Source organism: Trachurus japonicus, chromosome 4 (genome assembly GCF_045865225.1).
Source record: "Trachurus japonicus isolate A0001 chromosome 4, Traja_1.0".
Taxonomy (NCBI): Eukaryota; Metazoa; Chordata; class Actinopteri; order Carangiformes; family Carangidae; genus Trachurus; species Trachurus japonicus.
This window is the reverse complement of record NC_140910.1, coordinates 31,075,312-31,095,490: the sequence shown is the minus strand read 5'-3', so window position 1 is coordinate 31,095,490 and position 20,179 is coordinate 31,075,312.

Sequence of the window (20,179 nt, the reverse complement as noted above, 5' to 3'; positions counted from 1 at the left end):
ACTTACTAGACAGAAACTAAATGAATCAATAGTCAGTTATTAGAGTGTAGCTGCTGTTGTCGTTCCCATTCCCATGTATTTGGGGAGGGGGGGGGCAGCTGGTCCAGCGAGCTCAGCAGAGCTTGACAGCAAAGGGGGGGTGGGGGGGTCGGGGTGAAGCCGTCCAATCAGCAGCCGGTGTTTGACGCTGTGTTTAATGAACCAGGTTGGATCAGACGCTGCAGAGACATATGTCAGAGTCTGTGTGACCCTGAACGCACCGTCACAGCTGGTCTGGACTCTTCCTGTCCTCAGAGGCAGACTGGGACAGAGAAACCAGGTCTCAGTCTGGACCAGGTCTCATTCAGTACGTTTACATGCAGAGCTTAATCGAGTAAATAAACAACTTAGTAAGCTTAATAATAAATTCTCAACTGCAGTTCCCGACCAGACGTGCCAGTCTGGGCCGGATTCGCGCTGAGAATAGGGTACAGCTCCCCAACCCCCCCCTCTCTCTCGCTCTCTTTTTTAAAAAATAAAACACTCTGGCTGGTCGCGCTGTGTGAAATGCATTGAATCGGTGCTGACGTTGGGTTTTTTTTCTTTACTTTGCCGGGTTCAGGCGGCTTCTCTGCTCCACCCTTTTCCACCGAGCTGCTTCCGGTGCTGGTTCGGAGCCAGTGCCTGCTTAGCACCGGTTCTTTGCTTTTCCACCGCCTAAGCACCGGCTCTTGGTTCTTAAAACTGGTTCCAGACCAGCACCAACTCCTTGCTGGGCCAGAGCTAAGAACCGGTTCTTCCAGGGGCTGGCAGCAGGGTTACCTTAGCAACAAGACCAGCGCTAAGATATACAGACACGTTATCGCTACGTATTAAGTTTGTTATCGATGTAAACACAGTTGAAGCTAACTAGCTGAGCTCCAGGCTAACAGCAGCTAGCGCTCATATCAAAACATATCGCCGTCAAAACGTAGTTGCCGGTCGCGACGATAATGGCGAAGACGGCTGCTTTTTCCTTCTTTTTTTCAGCCGGGTGGTTTAGTGTTATCGTTAATTAAAAGCCTAGTCTGTGCTTCCACGTCGGGTCCGGTGTTCAACACCCGCACCAGAGTTGAACCAGTTAAGCACCGAACTAGCACCAGCACCGAACCAGCACTGGAACCAGTTTGGTGGAAAAGAGGTAGGCTATCAAGTGCCGTCTCTACTGTTGTGGAGCATGCGCACATGCATTGTCCAGTTATAGGCTACTCCGACTAAGGCGTATACATGACGGAGAAAATCGAATTCCAATCGCATTATCTGGGTGTCTTAATCGGAGTTCTCCAACTCCGATTTCAGTCGGACTAAGGTGTTTACATGCACTTCAGTTGTCCAGTTATAGTCGCAATAATTGGCAATAATTTGTTTTTTTCAAGTGTCATGTAAACGTACTGAGTGTGGACCAGGTCCTCAGATGAACCCTGGTCCTGGGTCAGATTCCTCTGTAACTGGATTAAACGGTCAAACAGCTGCAGCCTGTTGGTCTGATGTGACCTCTTGTCTCCAGGGTTCAGACCAGGTCCTGGTCCTGGTCTGGGGGGGCGGAGTCAGACCTGGTCCTCATCGTCTCCTCGTGTCCTCACAGGAACCGGGGAGACCAGCCGGTTCCTGTGAGGACGGCGAGGACAAAGACTCTTCTGTTCGCTTCAATTAGAGAAATTAACCAGATGTTCCAGCTCCATCATGTGAATGTCATAATAATAATTATAATTATAACAATAATAATCTGTCGCCATGACAACGGCTTCATCTGTTTCAGGTAGAATCAGATTTATTCAGTGGTGGACAGTAATGGAGTAAATTTACTTGAGTACTGTACTTAAGTAGGCTACATATCCAGAGGATTTGTACTTTGCTTGAGTATTAGATTTCTTTGGTACTTATTACTCTTACTTGAATACATTTCCAAGACAAATATTTTTACTTTTAGTTGAGTTAATTTCTAGGAAGGCTGAAAAGTACTCGTTACTTTCAGGTCTGCTCTTTTTTTTTTTTTTTTCTAAAATCCTATTGGACACAAGCTGAGTTTGTCAAAGAAGGAAACCCTAACCCCTAAAAGCAGCACATCAGTGCAGCTGGTTTCAAAGAGTTAATTCTCAGAAACGAGAGTTAAAAGGTCCTTAAATTCATTTAGAAAAAATTATAGTAATTCATTGATATGAAAAATAAGAAATTTACTCTTACTCTTACTTTTACTTAAAGTAAATTTAAAAGCATAAACTTTTGAATACTTAAGTAGCTTTAAAAGCAAGTAGCCTACTCGAGTAACATGTCGACTGAGCTACTTTTACTTGTAACGGAGTAAATTTTAACCAGTAGTATTTTGTACTCTTACTCAAGTACTGGGGTCGAGTACTCTGTCCATCTCTGGATCTATTTATATATATTTCTATGTTTTATTTTATCTTTGTTGCTTCCTCCTGTCCTCACTACTACATTTCCCATGAGGCCGCGGGGCTTTGCAGCTGGTTGCATCAGTGCAGGACTGAAGCAGAAGCAGAGCAACGGCTCCTCTCTCTGCAGGTTGTGTAGTGAGTAGTGTGTGTTTGTCAGGTGTGTGTGTAGTGTGTGTAGGGGGGTGGAATGTGTGTGTGTGTGTGTGTGTGTGGATTCCTGTGCGGTGACATGATGCATCCAGGACTCAGAGTCTCAGGTCAGAACAGAGACAGGAAGGAGACACACTGGAGAAAAGGTCATGGTGTATGTGTGTATATTTGTGTGTCTGTGCATGTGTGCATGTGTGCGTGTGTGCGTCTGTTTGTCCGTTAGACTTTGGGACTTAGTCTGAAGTGAGTCCAGATGACGTCCTGTCCCTGTGTGTGTACAGCTCGTCCCGTGCTCTCTCTCTGTCTCTCTGTCTGATGGTCGTCGTCTCCTCTGCTCTGATTGGCCGTCCCAGTTTCCCAGACGGAGTCATCATCGCCCATATATGGAGTTGTTGTGTTTCCACAGATGTTGGAGGATCAGGATCAGGATCAGGATCAGATGGACTGGCAGGAGGTCCCGCGGTCCAGACAGACGGATCCGGTCCAGCTGGTCTAGACCTGATGATGATGATGAGGGGAACCCGTCTGACTCACGCCGACAACGATCAAACCAGAACCGACCCAGTTCTGTCCAGACAGGAAGGAGACAAAATGAACACAGACATAAACACACTGATTTGTTATGATTATGTATTTACACATCTGTATACACTGCAAAAACTTAAACATCTTACCAAGAATATTTATCTTATTTCTAGTCAAAATGTCATTTCTAGTCATAATCTCATTATATTTAAACTAAGACCTGACTAGCTTGTTTTTAGACACTTTTTTTTTTACTTATTTCAAGCATATTTTCACTTGAAATAAGTAGAAAAAATCTGATAGTGGAACAAAGTTTTTCTTCCTTATAACAAGCACAAAAAACGTGCAGATTTTTCTACTTATTTCAAGTGAAAATTTGTTTGGAACAAGTGAAAATGATCTAAAAACAAGTAAATTTTTAGGTGATGAGTCTTATTTTAAGTGGAAAGAGATTATAGTTTTGACTAGAAATGAGACATTTTGACAAGAAATAAGACAAATTATATTCTTGGAAAGATTTTTCAGTTTTTGCAGTGTATTGTTTTCCACATCTGTAATCTTCAGATCATCTATAACGAGACAGTGAGACAGTGGGACAGACGGTCCACCCACTGTTGTCCGCTCAGCGTGTTGTGTTTAAGGACTCCTGAGTTTTTCTCCGTTATTATGACTCATGCAGGGTGGAGGGAGCAGGCGGGCGAGTGAGGCAGACAGAAATAGAAACAGACAGAGAGAGAGAGAGAGAGAGTGGGGACGTCCTGATTCCAGAGAACTGTGTTCACTTCATTCCTCACATTCCTGAGCTTCCAGTAAAACAAACACACACACACACACACACACACACGTGCGTGCGTGCGTGCATACACACAAGCACGCACACACTGAGCCAATGACCTGTTTCCTTATTTGGTCGGTGGAGGACGAACAGTTAGTGATAGAACAGAAACACTGAGTTTCTGACGATAAACTACAGTGGAACAAACATGTTGTTTTACACTGAAACACTGAGTCAGGAGGGAAAACACTGCACACTGGGCTGGTTCTGGTCCAGTCTGGTTCTGGTCCAATCTGGGCTTGGTCCAGTCTGGTTCTGGGTCTGGGTCTGGTTCTGGTCTAGTCTGGTTCTGCTCGTCCTGTTCCTTCACTCCAGATGTTGCAATAATCATGTTTATTGATCTTGATGTTCCGATATGATCAGACTTTAACTGTAAACAAACAATTAGCAGTTAGCTTAGCGGCTAGCCACAGTTAGAACAGTGCCAAGTTGGCAACACTGATCTTAATGCTCCATTTAGTTAGCTTAGTTTAGTTAGCTCAATTCAGTTTGTTCAGTTTAGGTAGTTTAGTTAGCTCAGTTTAGTTAGCTTAATTAGTTAGCTCAATATAGTTTCAGTTATAGCTACCTCAGTTTAGGTAGCTGAGTTTAGTTATCTCAGTTTGGGTAGCTTAGCTCAAGTTAGTTCAGTTAGGTAGCTTAGTTTAGTTAGTTCAATTTAGTTAGCTTACATTAGTTAGTTAGCTCAATTCAGTTTAGGTAGCTTAGTAAGCTCAATTTAGTTAGCTTAGTTTGTTAATTTAGTTAGTTCAGTTAGCTCAATTTAGTTAGTGAGTTAGCTCCGTTTAGTTTGGTCAATTTAGTTTCCTTTAGCTTGGTTTAATTAGCCCAGTAGTTAACTAACTTGCTGGATTGACTCAACCTGTTTGTGTGTGTGTGTGGGTCCTCCTAGGAGTGAGTTGGGTTACCATGGTGACTGGACTACGGTGTGTCCCTTGGCAACAGGCGTTGTTTGGGAATCCCCGGTCTGTTGCTGATGGAGAGAAGAAAGAGGGGGTGACCCAGAATCCCTCAGCGCCATGTGTGAGTGTGTGTGTGTGTGTGTTGGAGGGGTTTATCCTGTAAAAACCTTCAGACGGTGGGCGGTGCTGAATCATGAGGAGTTGCTGCTTTACTGTTTCCACCAGTTCCTACTACAAACACACACACAGCAGATATCATCTTGTTGCCGTGCCAACAGCGCTTTATGAACAAACCTGAGGCGGTTTTTGTCCTGTAAAATCCTCCAGACTCTTATTTTGGTGACTCTTATTTTTTAAAATCTCTGTTTGTTCAGTTTGTTGAGTCAATGACGATGAAGATCAACGTGCTTCACACTCATTAAACAACAACAATCATTAACGAGCTGTGAGAAGAAGAGTGTGTGTGAACTGTTTAATCCTCTGCTGCGCGGACACACAGCTGTCACACACACACACACACGCTGAGGGACGCTATCTGCGCTCATTAATCCACATGACGACGACTCTGATTCAATTAAATCACTCGTTAAGAGACGCGTCGACTCAACTTTCTGTTTCTGATGAGAAAATATGACGTTCGCACACATGTTCACCGTGTGTGAGTGAGTGAATTGTCCTAATTTAAAGGGATAGTTCAACATTTTGGCTCAACTGGCCCATTGCCATAATCCCTATAGTTTTAGGAGTAGGTTTCTTACCATTATGGCTCATGGGATTTCTTGGTTTCCCTCATCAAACTCATCAAATACACAATCCAACAACTCCAAAACGCTCTGGTGGACAAGTTGTGACCTGCACATTCACCACGCTATGAGATAATAACACAACGTTACCAGACAGAGTTGTTTTAGAGGGAAATTCATGCAAAACCGCTGATGCGCGTTGCCTTCAGGGACAGTTTTTCATCAAGCAGTCTCTGCATTTCCCTCTAAAACAACTCTGTCTGGTAACGTTCTGTTATTATCTCATAGCGTGGTGAATGTGCAGGTCACAACTTGTCCACCAGAGCGTTGTGGAGTCGTTGGATTGTGTATTGGATGAGTTTGATGAGGGAAACCAAGAAATCCCATGAGCCTCCGTAGCGTAGCTCTGAGCAGCTCACGGCTCTGCTCCACCATTCTAAAAATAGCTTGCACCGACAATTAAAGGAAACGAACCTACTGCTATGACTATAGGGATTATGGCAATGGGCCAATTTGCCAAAAATGTTGAACTATCCCTTTATTAAGATGCTGTGTCTCTGTCTCTGTGTCCAGTCGTCTGTTCAAGTTCAAACTGTTTCTATCTTTAACCAGAGTCAAAAACAGCTGCAGGGCACAGATACACACACACACAGACACACACACACACACACACACACAACGCTGGGCATTGATGAGGCAGCATGTGACACTGTGACTAACCAATCACATGTGTTACATAACGTCAACATCACTCACGTCTCGTTATCTGACCTCTGACCCCTGATTCAAAACGGCCGCCGCTCCGACTGAGAGTGAAACAAAACTTTATATTATTTGTTCATTTGTTTTTATTGTACTTTCTCTGTGTGTGTGTTTATAGAAATGTAAATGATATACAAAAAAAATCTATAAACAATGAGCTTAAAATAGAAACAGAGAAGACGAAGAAAGGACTCGGTGATCATGTGACAAACACAGCTCACATGACTCCTCCTCCTCCATGTTGCCGTGACGATGTGTCACCAACAGTCTCTCACTGTCTCACTGTTCAATGAAGCTCTTCACTGTGTCAAACAGGAACATGACACCCCACACACACACACACACACACACACACACACACACACACACACACACACACACACACACACACACACACACACACACACACACACACACAAAGCCACCTTTATTTTTCACTTTTTCACTGTTTATATTGTCAAATGTTTTGGTTGAATGTACAAAATTCTATTGAAAAGAAAACTGGACATTCAGTAGGCTACATCTGCATGAAAAGGACTTTTTTTTCTTCTTTTTGAAAACAACCAAATGCGAAATGATTTAATTGTTTTTGTACAACTTGTTTTATTTTTAGGTAAATTTCATATCCACAAAAAGAAATGGACTGACAGCAAACCAAATTTTACACTTTTTTTGAAGGAACTTTATCAATACAGCACCGACATAAATGGACTAGAAATGCCAAATGCTTTAAAAACAAACTTTATCTTGGAAAATGTTTAATTTAATTAATATGCTTTTCTTTACATCGATGCATTTTTTATATATGATGCTTCTATAGCCTACTCTTTGTATATTTATACTTTTATATTTTTTCTTCCCCTGGCTCAACAGTTTTGTAATTGTTAATAAAGTTTAAAAAACAAACAAAGCCACCTTTATCTGCAACACTAACACAAACCCCGCCCCTGAGATCCTGTGAGGTGTTTCCCTCCACAAACAAATACATGGCAGCCATGGGAGGGGTTGCTGGGTAACAGCGTCACCAGAGAGTTGGACGTGTCAGACGAGGCAGACGCTGGTCAATAATTCAAACACACCCCGAGGTATAACAACAGTCCAGATGTGACACACTTACACACACACACATCTGTGCTGAGCAAACAACATCTGCTGCCACGGCAACAGCAGCTGATGATTGTGATGTTGATGATAAACGGAGGGAAACTGCTGAGTCATTTTCTGTCAGAGACTTTATACTTTATGGCCGATTATGGGAAATCTGACTCAGCTGATTTTCGGTAGCAGCAGTAGTAGTTGTAGTAAATGAAAGTAACAGGATCCAGTGAACACATCACCACAACAACACGAGCTCAACAGTACGGTGGCTCTGAAGGCTCAACTCACAAACACACAGAAACGTGCTGCAACTAAAGAAAACAACCCAACAGGAAGTGTTTGTGGGGACACGATAGAACGAGGGACCGGTGGGGCCTTTTGTTGTTCTTCCTCTTGACTTTAGAACAGGGCAGGCCAGTTTGGGGCCCTCTAATTTTTAATTGTTTTAATTATTATTTTCCCTCTACCTATAAAAAGAACCATGATGTTCAGTCATTTCATGCAATTACAGCAACACTATGTAGTTTTTCGACCTTAAAATAATGTTTGTCAGCTCATTTAAATGGTAGAAAAATGGTCAATATGATGAATTGTAGACATATTTAGCTCCGGCGAGCTCTGGAGGAGAGGCTGGCTGGTCGGCCGTGCAGCCCAGCACAGTGGGTGAGAGGAGCAGGGAGACTGGGCCTGGGCCGGTACCAGAGAGATGGCAACAACTTCACGTTGGCTACTCTGCTTCTCCGGGGACGACACAGGCAGCAGAAGTCGCCCTTCTCAACCAGAGAACCAGTACCAGTGAAACACAATAGCTTAATAACAATAATTATAACAATAACAATAATTATTCATTTCAAAATTACTTTGTATGAGTGTTTATTTTGCACAATTATATGTTATAGGCATATTTAAATACATGCATTGAAACATGAATGTTTAGTTTTGGCTCCACCTAGATTCAGCCCTGGTTTAGAAGTTGTGCATACAGTTGGAGTTTGGACAGTACGCTGAGTTCGTTTGGTTTATTAGAACGTCAATATCACATGATTCACATGTTATTGATCACATGGACTGTTAGCTTAGCATTAGCCTGTTAGCTTAGCTTTAGCTTTCAGCCTTTTAGCCTTTAGGCCGTGACTTTACTGTTGCAGCGTCGGAGGAAACACAGTCATTTCATTTGTTCAACTTCACGATAAAACCTTGGTCAATTAGCCTACGATTATCGGCTGTCGACATATTGATCTGGACATATTGATCTGGACTTATTGATCTGGACATATTGATTTGTACATATTGATCTGGACATATTGATTTGCAGTCGGGTGCAGAGAAGTCTTTATCTCTGGGCTCAGAGCTTCAGAGTCGGTGCAGCAGCTGCAGCTCCAGAGGAGACAGAGGAGAAAACTGTGTTAAACTCTGAGAGCTGCTCCTCAACCCCCCAGGATTTCCTAGAAATCACGCACACTGTTACACACACACACACACACACACACACACACACACACACACACACACACACACACACACACACACACACACACACACACGGTGAATGCCTGCTCTTTGTCCCTGTCAGTCGGCCCACCCAGGAACCAGGACTCTGTCTGCTCACTTCTAGGAACTCCACCTGAACTCTGACTCCTTAGGTGTGTCTGTGTGTGTGTGTGTGTGTGTGTGTAGCCCCCCTGCAGCAGCCTCATGGTGTGTTTACATGTTAAAGCCTTTTCATCTGGTCCCAGATCAGTTCCAGTCTGAGTCTGAATTCACCTGAACACACACACAAATATGTACGTCACGTGACCGTCAGCTCCACTGAGCATGTGCGAGCCGCAGCAAACAGGAAGTAGACGCTGTGACGTCATTGTGTTGCATCTTCAATTAGCCTTTAATCGATCGAACTGATCCAATCAGGAGCCACCGTGGGCGATGAAATCATCGTCTCCAAAACGTCTCCCAACCAGAAAAACAACAGCAGAGTTGCGCTTTCAAAATAAAATATAACCCAAGAGTTTTCAGAATAAAATACAAGCCCAGAAATTTCAAAATAAAACACAATCCCAGAATTTCCAATAATGAAACGCAACTCAAGAGTTTCCAGAATAAAATACAACCCCAGATTTTTCAAAATAAAACACAACACCAAAATTTTGAAAATGAAACACAATCCCAGATTTTTAAAATTAAAATACAACCCAAGAGTTTTCAAAATAAAATGCAACCAAATAGTTTTAAGACCTAGAACATTAAATAGATTTGATTTTGACTCTTGTTTTCACAGCAGTTACAGAGCGAACGCTGCATTTATGTGTCAAAGTAAAATCAATACCTACAGCAGGAGAAACCAGAGCTGTGTGTGTGTGTGTGTGTGTTGCACAACCTCTCAGGTTTTCCTGGATACAGTTGCAGTGAGTTTACTGTTAGATAACTCGACATTGTTCCCTCACAGAGATTCCAGGACGCACACACACACACAGATACACACACATGCACGCACTGACCTACTGTATTGTGCAGATTTTCCTCCTCGTTTCCCAACAAAGAGACAAAACGTCCAGGAACAAACGGACTCACACACACATGTGGAGACGTCCCGATTCCTGACATCATCACTCTGGTCCCAGCAGAACGGCCTGATGGGAAAACAGGAAGAGCTGAAGGGAAAAGTTTATTTGTCTCTCACATCTTTTCTGCACGTGCATGTGGACAAAACACCAAATGATTTTAAAAACAACAACAACTTTTATATAATATAATATTTTATCTTTTATTCTCCTGAATGCGTCTCCATGGCGACGGGTCTGAGTGAACAACAGAGACAAAGAGAAAACCAGTGAAGTGAAACTTTGAGGGAAACTTTAGGTAGAAAGTTGAACACTGAGACGTCCAGTTTCCACAAGGAGCAACAATGAAGCCTTGAAATAGTGTGTGGTTATTCACACACACAGAGACACACACACACGCACACACACACTGAGCTGTGTGTGTGCGTGTGTGTGTGTGTGTGTGTGTGTGTGTGTGTGTGTGTGTGTGTGCGCGCGTGCGCTTTGGGGGTTGGGAGGAAAAACTTTGGCGCCATAAATGAGCTGCAGAAAAACTGAGACTGGATTTTTCCTTGAAGGTAATTTAGTTGTTTAACACACACACACATGCACACACACACACACACACACATACATGCACACACACACACACACGTGCAGCAGCAGTAATGAGACAATCTGCATGACAGCCATGTGAGAGAGAAAGAAACAGTTGTCCCCTCTGTAGTATCAGCTGACTGTGAGTGTGTGTGCCTGTGTGTGTGTGTGTGTGCATGTGTGTGTGTGTGTGTGTGTGTGTGTGTGTGTGTGCAGCAGCTGATTCGTGCAGAAACAGGAAGTGAGTGCTGAGTGGATTCCTCTTTTTGCAGCAGCAGAAGAAGAAGAAGAAGAAACGTTTCTTTCACATCAGGCTTCACACTTAAACGCTCCACTTTACAGGAACGTTAGTGACACCCGAACGCCTCACGCAGCAGCGCCCGGGGGCCACAGAGAGACGTGCACACACACACACACACACACACACACACACACACACACACACATGCATACTCACAGACACACACACACGCTCAGTTTATTAGGAACACCTGTACGACTGTTTATTCATGCAGTTACTCAATCGGCCAATCACGTTGCAGCTGGCAGCGCCATGACAACCACAGCGGCAAACTCTGCACAATCAGACCTGAGCTGGTGTGTATGTGTGTATGTGTGTGTGTGTGTGTGTGTGTGTGTGTGTGTGTTTATTTAAAGGTATAATATGTAGGAATTCCCCCCATCTAGCGGTGCGGTTGCATATCTGAACGTATTCTTGATGTTGCATTCACGTGAAATCGGGCAGACAACAGACAGACAACAGACGCTGCATGTACGAGGCAAAACAATACAGGCGTGACAATATGTTGTCATGGTGATGTGGTATTGTTTTACCGTCTTTCTCTGGTGGAGTAAAATGACATCCGGTTGGTTTGCCGACGGCCGTCTGCCTGACTGCACCTGAATGCAACACCAGCGCCTCCGTCCTTCCTCACACTACACAGTGGTGACAGTGTTAACAGGCCGAACCCACAGCTCCGCTGAGTTTCCGTGGTTACCTACGGTCGCGCTGCCACTCAACGTAAAAAATGGAGATGCAACATGGCCGCCTCGGTTCGGTGCGTCGGCCACTTATGTATTTGTAACGACTTGTAACAACTCATTCTAAGGTACGAGAAAGCTTTCATTTGTATGCGGCTGTGATTCCACTGCAGTGAAATACGTATTTATGAAAGCAATGTTTGATTTTTGATAATAAAAAGCCAAATAAGTTACATACTGAGGCTTTAATGCTGAATGCATGAGTGGGACCTGAACGCAGCATGGGCCTCCACTCACCAACCAATGACGTCGGTTCACTGCCCTCTGACATCAGCCTTTAGGTCACAGCTGACCCCCCCCCAAACACACACACACACACACAGACCAGAACCCAGTTAAAGGACCCCACCCACCCGGTCAGGGAGCGCTTGTTTTCCGTCTCTCTGGCTGCTGTGACTCACTGCTGATGTTATTTCTCTCATAGACTTCAACGTGGAGCAAAGCTGCCATTGTTTTCAGTGGAATCCCCCTCCGAGCGTTGTGGTGACTGCTGCCTTTGTTTCCCACTGTCCATATAAGGAAAAACTGTTTCTCATGAAATTCAGCCGGACTCCTTTCTGCTGATTAGTCGACAACACACACACACACACACATGAGTCATGCTGATCAGACCGACCGTGTGTCAGTGATGACTGTGTCAAACTGAGAAATTAAATGTCTGAGTTTTATAGATGCAGTTGAATGCAACACGTAAACACATGCACTTCAACAGCTTTTTACAGTAATATTATTGACGTCAATAATCATGATGATGCAGTATGGAGCTACATTTGTGTCTTTATTATTCAATCAAAAGAAAAGTGCATTTAAACAAAAAATGATATTTTACTATATAGACTATATAACTCCTCTCCCTTCACTAAGAGGGGAACACAAACATAAACAATAATATGTCCAAGCACAACAACACACCCCATTTTTAAATTATGTTTTGGCCCCTTTGCATTTTGCATTAGTACTATTATATCATTTTAAATTATGTAGGCCTATTGCACTCAAATTACGTAGCACAGTATTTAACCTATGTCTAGGTTGCTCCCTTTGCACTTGTAGCGTATATTCTACTGTTTTAGACATTGTAGGATATATTTTATCATATACTTCCTCTTTGTATCCTATTCATCTCCCTTGCACATTTCCCTTTGGAGCATCCATCAAATATTAAATCACTTAAAAAAACAACGTTTACAACCTTTTCAATCAAAGAAAAAAAGGGTTCAAACACAATTTTTTGAGTCTCAAATATTTTTTTGCATTCAAACCCAATTGAAATGAAGTCTGTTTTGATTGAAAATGTCGTTTTTGTTTCAATCGACTTTTCTTTTGATTGAATAATAAAGACACAAATGTGACTCCATATTGCAGGAGGCTGCTGCACACACACACACGTATGCACGCATGCATGCACACACATCGGCAGGTTTTTCTTTTTATGCAGGATGAGGTCATCGCTCAAAAATTAAGTCTGACATCAGCAGACTGGGATACACACACACACACACACACACACACACACACACGCACACACACAGATACACACACACACACTCAGTCAGCTGATATGTTTACTGGAAGCTCTGATGATCTGTGGGAAATATAGAGCGGGAGAGAGGGAGGGTGATCTCATGTGATTGGTGAGTCAGCTGCTGATGCCACCACACACACACACACACACACACACACACACGCTCTGCAGCTGGATTGGATGAGTCAAACAGTGGAGCGGGCTCAGCCGACCAATCAGAGCAGGCGGCTGAGGATGGAGAGAGCGAGGGTGATCACATGATGATGTCACTTTCACTTTGCTCCACATTAGAGAAACAGTAGAAACACATAACACATGACATGATGACTCATCCTCACACATCTGGACGGAGAGGAGAAAGCTGCTGTTGTCACCTGGATACACTGCAAAAACTCAAAATCTTACAGAGAATATTTGTCTTATTTCTAGTCAAAACAAATCTCATTATACTTAAAGCCCCAGTGTGTAAGTTATTTGGCTTTTTATTAGCAAAAATCAAATCTGTCTTTCATAAATACGTATTTCACTGCATACAAATGAAAGCTTTCTCGTACCTTAGAATGAGTTGTTACAAGTCGTTACAAATACATAAGTGGGCGGCGCACCGAACTGAGGCGGCCATGTTGCATCGCCATTTTTTTACGTTGAGTGGCAGCGCGACCATAGGTAACCACGGAAACTCAGCGGAGCTGTTGGCTCGGCCTGTTAAAACTGTCACCACTGTGTAGTGTGAGGAAGGACGGAGGCACTGGTGTTGCATTCAGGTGCAGTCAGGCAGACGGCCGTCGGCAAACCAACCGGATGTCATTTTACTCCACCAGAGAAAGACGGTAAAACAATACCACATCACCATGACAACATATTGTCACGCCTGTAGTGTTTTGCCTCGTGCTGGCGGTCCACTTGTTTACATAGAGGCTTGTTTATCCTGTTACATGCGGCGTCTGTTATCTGTCTGACGTCTGCCCGATTTCACGTGAATGCAACATCAAGAATACGTTCAGATATGCAACCGCACCGCTAGATGGGGGGAATTCCTACACATTATACCTTTAAAATAATAATTAAATAAGACTCATCACATAAAAAGTAGTTTGTTTTTAGACAGTTTTTACGTCTTTCGAGCAAATTTTCACTTGAAATAATCTGATAGTGGAGCAAATTTTTCTTTCTTATTACAAACATAAAAAAAACTTGCTTTCACTGGCAGATTTTTCTACTTATTTTAACTAAAAACAAGTTAATTTTTAGGTGAAGAGTCTTATTTAAAGTGGAAAGAGATTGGTTTTAGACTAGAAATTAGGCATTTTGACAAGAAATAAGACAAATATTCTTGGCAAGATTTTGAGTTTTTGCAGTGTAGGCTACAGGATATGACATCATACGAAAAAGACGCTCAGCTTGTTATTTATTTTCTGCTGAGTCAGAGCTGTCAATCAACACCTCGACAGGTAAACAGGCACAAACGCCTGAAGCTGACCTGATCTCGGGAAAACACAGAGTGCACCGACAAACAGATCTGAGTGTTTACAGTAAAGTACAGCAGGTAAACAGCAGCGTGACTCACCTGAGTCAGAGCTCAGCAGGTTTTCTCTCAGAGGGGGCGGAGCTCTGCAGCTGCTGGGGTCACGTTACCGTCCACTCAGCGTTTATCGATCCCGACCTGCTGCAGGGATCGATGCTAATGGAGGAGAATCACAGCTCCTGTTACAGAGTTACAGAGGCCGAGTGAAGTCATCACAGGTTGTTTATATCAAAGCTCCTTCAAAATAAAGAAGGTAGATTTTAAAGCTCCATACCTTATAGAGGTAGATGTTTGTGTTAAAGCTCCTTCAGAATAAAGGTAGATGTTTGTGTTAAAGCTCCTTCAAAATAAAGGTAGATGTTTGTGTTAAAGCTCCTTCAGAATAAAGGTAGATGTTTGTATTAAAGCTCCTTCAAAATAAAGGTAGATGTTTGTATTAAAGCTCCTTCAAAATAAAGGTAGATGTTTGTGTTAAAGCTCCTTCAGAATAAAAGTAGATGTTTGTGTTAAAGCTCCATACAGTATAAAGGTAGATGTTTGTGTTAAAGCTCCTTCAGAATAAAGGTAGATGTTTGTGTTAAAGCTCCTTCAGAATAAAGGTAGATGTTTGTGTTAAAGCTCCTTCAAAATAAAGGTAGATGTTTGTGTTAAAGCTCCTTCAGAATAAAGGTAGATGTTTGTATTAAAGCTCCTTCAAAATAAAGGTAGATGTTTGTATTAAAGCTCCTTCAAAATAAAGGTAGATGTTTGTGTTAAAGCTCCTTCAGAATAAAAGTAGATGTTTGTGTTAAAGCTCCATACAGTATAAAGGTAGATGTTTGTATTAAAGCTCCATACAGTATAAAAAGGTAGATGTTTGTGTTAAAGCTCCTTCAGAATAAAGGTAGATGTTTGTTTTAAAGCTCCTTCAGAATAAAGGTAGATGTTTGTGTTAAAGCTCCTTCAGAATAAAGGTAGATGTTTGTATTAAAGCTCCTTCAAAATAAAGGTAGATGTTTGTGTTAAAGCTCCTTCAAAATAAAGGTAGATGTTTGTGTTAAAGCTCCTTCAGAATAAAGGTAGATGTTTGTATTAAAGCTCCTTCAAAATAAAGGTAGATGTTTGTATTAAAGCTCCTTCAAAATAAAGGTAGATGTTTGTATTAAAGCTCCTTCAAAATAAAGGTAGATGTTTGTATTAAAGCTCCTTCAGAATAAAGGTAGATGTTTGTATTAAAGCTCCATACAGTATAAAAAGGTAGATGTTTGTGTTAAAGCTCCTTCAGAATAAAGGTAGATGTTTGTGTTAAAGCTCCTTCAGTATAAAGGTAGATGTTTGTGTTAAAGCTCCTTCAGAATAAATGTAGATGTTTGTGTTAAAGCTCCTTCAGAATAAATGTAGATGTTTGTGTTAAAGCTCCTTCAGAATAAATGTAGATGTTTGTGTTAAAGCTCCTTCAGAATAAAAATAGATGTTTGTGTTAAAGCTCCATACAGTATAAAGGTAGATGTTTGTGTTAAAGCTCCTTCAGAATAAAAATAGATGTTTGTGTTAAAGCTCCATACAGTATAAAGGTAGATGTTTGTGTTAAAGCTCCATACAGTATAAAGGTAGATGTTTGTGTTAAAGCTCCATACAGTATAAAGGTAGATGTTTGTGTTAAAACTCCATACAGTATAAAGGTAGATGTCCATGTGTAGTGTGATTATAAAGCAGCTCTAGGTTCTATATTAATACTGTGAAAGTATCAAAGCCTCAGTCCACAGAGAAATACACACAGCCTGTATTCAGAAACTGAGCCTTGCAACAGCCAACTTGCAGGATTTGGTTTCTCTGAGTGTTTTATTCTGAAATCTACATATTTAAAACCAAAACAAACATTTAGAGTAGCTCATCGGTTTCCCACAATCCTGTGACCTATGACCTTTGACCATAACCTTTTAGCTCATTAGCTGGTTAGTTTATTAGCTGGTTAGTTTATTGTACATATTGTTAGTAACTATACATTCACGCCAAAAGCTTCCAAAGAGGCAAAATATTTGTAGCTGCTTTGGTTGCTCTTCACGTGACTGAGGTCAAAGTTCGATCATGCTGGTCATTTAAAGGAGCCGAAGGACGTCTCTATTCTGACTGGTGGCCGCCGAACTGCGTCATAGCTAATTACCATAAAGTTAAAGGACAGTTCCGGGCAAATTCAACTCTTGGCTGTATTTTCCTATCATTTTAGGTCTAAAAGAAGGAACCTGAAAGTTTTCAGTTTAATTGCTCCTGTTTTGCGGTAGTTGTGTCTGTCCCCGCGTCGCCACGGCAGCGATGAATGGGAGCGGATGGAAGTTCTGCTGCTTAGGCTGTTTACATCCCTCAAAGCCACAGACAGCGGAACCCAGAAGTTTATTTACTTCAAGCAAGCCGACATGTTTGTAAAACTAGATTCAAAGTCTCGTGGAGTCTGGCGCGAGACCCAAGTTGACGCTCGGTGTGTTCACGTGCAGTCGGAAGCTCCCGTTTGTGTCATAAACACAGGAATATCAACTCTTGACTTGCTTGAAGTAAATAAACTTCTGGGTGCATGTTGGAGTCGCCATCTGACGCTGTGGCTTTGAGGGCTGTAAACAGCCTAAGCAGCAGAACTTCCATCCGCTCCCATTCATCGCTGCCGTGGCGATGCGGGGACAGACACAACTTCCGCAAAACAGGAGCAACTAAACTGAAAACCTTCAGATTCCTTCTTTTAGACCTAAAATGTTAGGAAAATACACCCCCGAGTTGAATTTGCCCGGAATTGTCTTTTAACCAAGTCTCAACTTCTCGTCAGTTGACGCTTTGGTTGCTCTCAAAATGAAAATGAATGACTGCAAGTGTTTTTGCAACTTTTGGTGTGAATGCACAGTGATATTATTGTTTATAGTGTTGTAGCTACGGTGACAACCAGTGAGTCTTTCACCTTCTATCGGCGCCACCTGCAGGTCAAACACCTGCAGAGCTGATGTCAGCATGTTTTCATGTTTGTTTCTCTTTAACAGATTTACACTCGGTTCCCATGGCCTCCCTCTCTCTCTCTCTCTCTCTCTCTCTCTCTCTCTCTCTGTCTGTCATGCTCTCTCGCCCTCTTTGTGGCTCTCTCTCTCTCTCATGTGTTTTTCTCACTGTCTCTCGTCCCGTCTTCTTCCTACTTTCTCACAGTCCACCCCTCACCCCACCCTGTCATGTGATACTGGGCACCCTGCCTGCTCCCACACACACACACACACACACACACACAAACCAAAGCTCAGAGGTTTTTGGGAAAAGAATCCAGGATGAAGAAGGTGAAACCCGGCAGGAACCAAATCACACAGTCTCACACACACACACACACACACACACACACACACACACACACACACACACACACACACACACACACACACACACACACACAGTTTCAGTTGATTTTTGTTCATATTTTCTCTTTAAAGCTGTACAGAAAAGAAAATTGAATTTGAGCCCACTCTGGGTCTTAAAGCAGAAGTAAGTGATATATTTGTGTTAATATAAGTCTTAAATAGTTATATCTTCCGACAGCAATCACTTACATAGAGTGTTTGGACCGAAACACGGGTCTGTCAGTCCCTCTGCTCTGCTCTGAGCCGAAGAGAAAACATTTATCGTATCCTACAGTTTTTATCCAATGAGGAGAGAGAACGGCATGCAGGGCTGTGTGTGCAGCCAAGGAACGCCGTGAATGTGGTGACGTAGCGACGAGGACTGTTATGGTGCGTTCAAGGAAACTCGTATTTTTCCGACCGTGAAGTGGTACCAGTTCGATCTGGTACGAGTTCACCGGTCGGAAGTTACGAGTGGCCGTTATAGTGACTTTCACCGGTAACAGGTCGGAAAAACACGAGTGGGTTGCCTGAAACGCTACAAAGTCGTAAGTTGTGACTTGAAGCTGTAATTTACGATTTCAAAAGCCTGCCTGGAACGCAGCATTAGCGAAAACGACCGGACCACTTACTTCTGCTTTAACATTAGTGTAATAACTCATCTATCAGACGATGGAGCCCAAACTTTGTGCAAAATTCTATTTTTGATTAAATCCGGGATGAAAGTGTGTATTTTTTTTTCGCATTGGATAATGCAGGTGCACGGATTATACGTCACGTTGCTCACAATTCATCAGCTAATGATATTGGATCCATCATCCGTCAATCAAACGTCTGAGACACGCACACACACACACGGAGCTCGGTCTCGCCCCAAACATTGAATATCCCGCCCGCTCGATAACGACCAATCAAATTAGTTTTCCTTACTCGGGTAAACTCGTGCGGCAACTCGTAGAAGGAGGCGACAAACAGGACAAACGGCCATTTCTGAACACCTTTAAAGTTCCAGTTTTAAACAAATTTTTTGTTTTGTATGTGGAAAAATGACGATGACGATCATAATGATGATGATGAGGATGATGAGCCTTCCTCCTGTTCCATCAGTGTGAGACTTTAAATCACAGTCGTGTCCGGAGGCGTTCACACACACACACACAGACCATGAAACTGATCCTGCTCTGTGAAAAGAAGGAGGGTGAGAGTGTGTGTGTCCATGTGTGTGTGTGTGTGTGTGTGTGTGTGTCAGTGTCAGTGTGTGTGTGTCCTGAGTGAAACCAGGGGCTGAGGAGGATCAGGACGGACCAGAGGGACGAGCTGGACCAGCGGACGTCGTCCTCAGGCTGTAACAGTAACTGAAGAGACAGAGACAGGATGCAGGAGTACGGAGGCCTGGAGGGGTCACACACACACACACACACACACACACACGCTGCATGAGAGTTTGTGAGTGTGTGTTTTATGTCTTGTCTTTTAGGCTGTTTACACGGAAACAGTCTAAACAGAAAACGTTAAAGTGGCGTTGCGTTCTCACCTTTTATTCCACATTTAGACAAGCGTTTTTTGGGGGAAATCTGCATGTGCATACGCTGACACAAGAGTTTGTGGAATTTGATGTTGTATGCACGCCAGGCGGCAAGTCTGTGACGTATGCAACGTGAGCAGATCGGAGCAGACTTTTCCTTTCTTTACCCGTTAGACACGAGGGTGGAGCGTTTTTAATGTAGGAACCAATATTGTTGTGAAGAGAGTTGAAATCTTTATTGTAGTTTGCGGTGTGTTTTACAGTTAAAGAGATATTGGCCCCTTGCCATAATCCCTATAGTCGTAGCAGTAGGTTTGTTACCTTTAATTGTTGGTGCAAGCTATTTTTAGAACGGCGGAGCAGAGCCGCGAGCTGCTCAGAGCTACGCTACGGAGGCTCATTATGGGATTTCTTGGTTTCCCTCATCAAACTCATCAAATACACAATCCAACAACTCCAAAACGCTCTGGTGGACAAGTTGTGACCTGCACATTCACCACGCTATGAGATAATAACAGAACGTTACCAGACAGAGTTGATTTAGAGGGAAATTCATGCAAAACCACTGATGTGCAGTTTTTGATCAAGCAGTCTCTGCATTTCCCTCTAAAACAACTCTGTTTCGTAAAGTTCTGTTACTAATGATTATTTATTTA